Here is a 3,367-nt window from a genome sequence, read left to right on the forward strand (position 1 = left end):
CTAGCAGGATGGGTTCAACAGAAGTTTACTCTGTTGGGTGAGCTGTACAAAGCCCTGGGCTACAAAATAAAGATACCACCATTTAGCTCAGTATTATAGTGTTAAAATGGGCACAGTGAGCATTTTTTACTATATGTTAAATGCTTATTTGTTCTAGAAGTGCATTGGGCATACCCTGTAGCACAGTGATCTCCCACCTGTTTAAGTGAGAGAGAACCTTTGGCATTTAAAAGCAACCCAAGATCTACCATGCACCACTGCCACTCCCCCTCCCCCCTGCCCAGCAGGTAAGTCTGCAGGGAGGAAAGAGGGGAGGCAAATCAAGGCAGAGGGAAAAAAAATTATTTGGGAGTGTGCCTCCCCAGCTGGTAAATCCCACCCACCAGGCCCCACTCAACTTGCCCCTGCTTCTGCCCCTGTGGCACTGTCCCTCACCATGGGGGCCTTGATCTACCCCCGGCCCCTTCCCTCCTCCATGGACTGACCTGCTGGGCTTGGGCATGCACATGGGCACTCAGCCCCCCAATGCAGCCTTAGATCAACTCCAAGAGGCTCCAAGATTTACCACAAGAGGCTCCAAGATCTACCAGTGGATCTCAATCTCAACATACCAGCTATATCAGTGGCCACCAACCAGTGGATCTTGATCCATCACGATCCACTGGTTGGTGGCCACTGCTATAGCCAGTATGTTGGCACGCCTGGTGATAGCACCTGTAATTCTAAGACTTGATCTATGTGATACCACCAATCTACAAACCCAGTCTTGAAGCTGAAATCAATGGAACACTGAAACAACTGTCAGTTGATTTAAATAAATAAGAAAATGAATATTGCATTAAAGGAGGCACACAAGGATGCATATTCAATGAAGAATTATCTTTTTGAAACATGCTGCTATCTACGATGCAGTGGCAGGGCAACTAAGATATTTTGCAATCCATTTGTAGGCCTGAATTTAAGCTGTACTAAAGATTTGTGCTAAGGACCATAATCAGTCAACCCAGTAAGTAAGGGGTACTTGGTTATTTGGATTTCAAGGGTCAGAGATGGCTAGAGTTAACAACCAAGTCACTATCCTGGATATGGCTGGCTACAGAAAATGACATGCTTTAGCTATGATAACCAAATGGGTCAACTCAGCTCAAGCAGACCCTTGATCTTGCAACTGGTGTTGTTAATCCTTATGCTGCTGCTAACATGTCTGCAGGGATATATTGTCCTTTAACAATTCTGATCAAGTTCTAAGCAATGACAAATTTTGTGGTTACAAAAGAGACATTAGCATCAGTGATTTTATGGGGTGCAATATTTTAAAGGAGTTGGGACAAAGCATGAGAATTCCAGAATTTTTGTACCACAATGAAAATGGGTGGCCACATTAACTACCCATGTTTATCAGTTTTCTTTGCTGGAGTTGAGGATTACTCACACATTTCTATAATTCCCCCCAATGGAATTCCATAATATACCTAGTGGATGCTATTTACATTTTTTCTGTAAATGATTATTAAGTTTCCTGCAGGTAAACTTCAAAAGACCCCTGGTCTAAGAGAAGAGCTAACTATGCCTCTCTCCAGGAGGCCTTGCACACACTGTCCAGTGGCTTTCCAAAGCTCACAGTCTCTTTCCAAAGGCACTTAAGGGAGCCCACCCCTGCCCCGGCATGCCAAGAGCTTGGGGAATAAACAGGAGGAACTTGTCCTTCTGCTTAACACAAACAACTATGATGTCATATGGATAACAGAGACTTGCTGGGACTCCACCCATGACTGGGCCACAGGTATAGATGGCTATACCCTGTACAGGGTACCGAGTGGACAGAAGGGGTGGGGGTGTAGCACTCTATGTCAAGGAAAGCTGTGTGTTACTGCAAGCTGACATTGGCGCCCAGGGTGGACAACTGGAGACCCTCTGGGTTAAAATCCATGGGGAACACGGCACAGGGGACACAATGGTGGGAGTCTACTACAGACCTCCTACCCAGGATCAAGAGCTTGACCAGGAGTTCGCCAGGGAATTGGCTGAGGTCACATGCTCCCGGTGAATGGTTGTCATGGGAGACTTCAACTACCCAGACATTTTGTGGGAAGAGCGCTCACAAAGCTTTCTCTTGTTCATGGATGAGCTCTATCTGACGCAAGAAGTCAATGGGCTGATGAGTGGTAAAGCGCTGCTTGACCTGGTACTGGCAAAGGGGGATGACCTAATTAGTGATCTAATGATCAAAGGAAAGCTGGATGACAGTGAACATGAGCTGACCACCTTCACCATCTACTGTAAAACAGACAAGTCAGAAGTCCTTGACTTCAGGAAAGCTGACTTTGACAAGCTCAGGAGGCTTGTTAAGGAGGCCCTAAAGGGCCACAGCCCAAAGGGGAGGGGAGTTAAGGATGAGTGGTTGCTCCTCAAAGGAGCAGTCCTGGATGTGCAAGGAAAGTCTATCCCATCTTGGAGGAAAGGCAGCCCCCTTTGCTCTGCAGGGAATTAGCAGACCTCCTGCATCTAAAAAGAAAAACTTACAAAGGATGGGGGATTGGATCCAGCTCCAAGGAGGAATACTCTGCACTGGCTTGGACCTAAAGGGAGTGAACCAGGAAAGCCAAGGCTGCGACAGAACCCCAACTACCTTCGAGTATCAAGGACAATAAAAAGTCCTTTATCAGATATGTGGGGAACTGGAGGAAAAGCAAAGGCAACACTGGACCCCTGCTAAACCATATGGGACAACTGACAACCGATGCCCAGAAAAAAGCCAACGTGCTAAATGGGTACTTTGCATCAGTCTTTCACCAGTCCCATGGGACACCCTTGACCATTATGGGACAGAGAGGCCTGGGTGAGGGAGATTCGTTACCCCGCATCAATGCTGATCTCATGAAGGAACACCTTGAGAGGCTGGACACCTTCAAGTCAGCTAGCCCTGACAGTTTACACCCCAGTGTACTCAAGGAGCTGGCAAGCATCATAGCTCAGCCCCTGGCACGGATGTTTGAGAACTCCTGGTGCTCTGGTGAAGTGCCCAAAGATTGGAAGAAGGCCAATGTGGTGCCTATCTTCAAGAAGGTGGGGAAAGTGGATCCAGCAAACTATAGGCCCATCAGCCTGACTTCAATCCCAGGGAAGGTCTTAGAAAAGATTATCAAACAGGCCATTCTTAACAGACTGGCTGATGGCAACCTCCTGAGGGATAGCCAGCACAGGTTTGTTGCAGGTAGGTCTTGCTTGATGAATCTTATTTCCTTCTACAACCAGATGATCTATCACCTGGACAAGAGAGAAGAGATTGATGTTGTACATGTTGACTTCAAAAAAGCCTTCAATCTGGTATTCCATGATCACCTCTTAGCAAAACTGGCTAACTGCA

This window comes from Gavialis gangeticus, unplaced genomic scaffold (genome assembly GCF_001723915.1).
Source record: "Gavialis gangeticus isolate Ggan-Ray unplaced genomic scaffold, GavGan_comp1, whole genome shotgun sequence".
NCBI lineage: Eukaryota > Metazoa > Chordata > Crocodylia > Gavialidae > Gavialis > Gavialis gangeticus.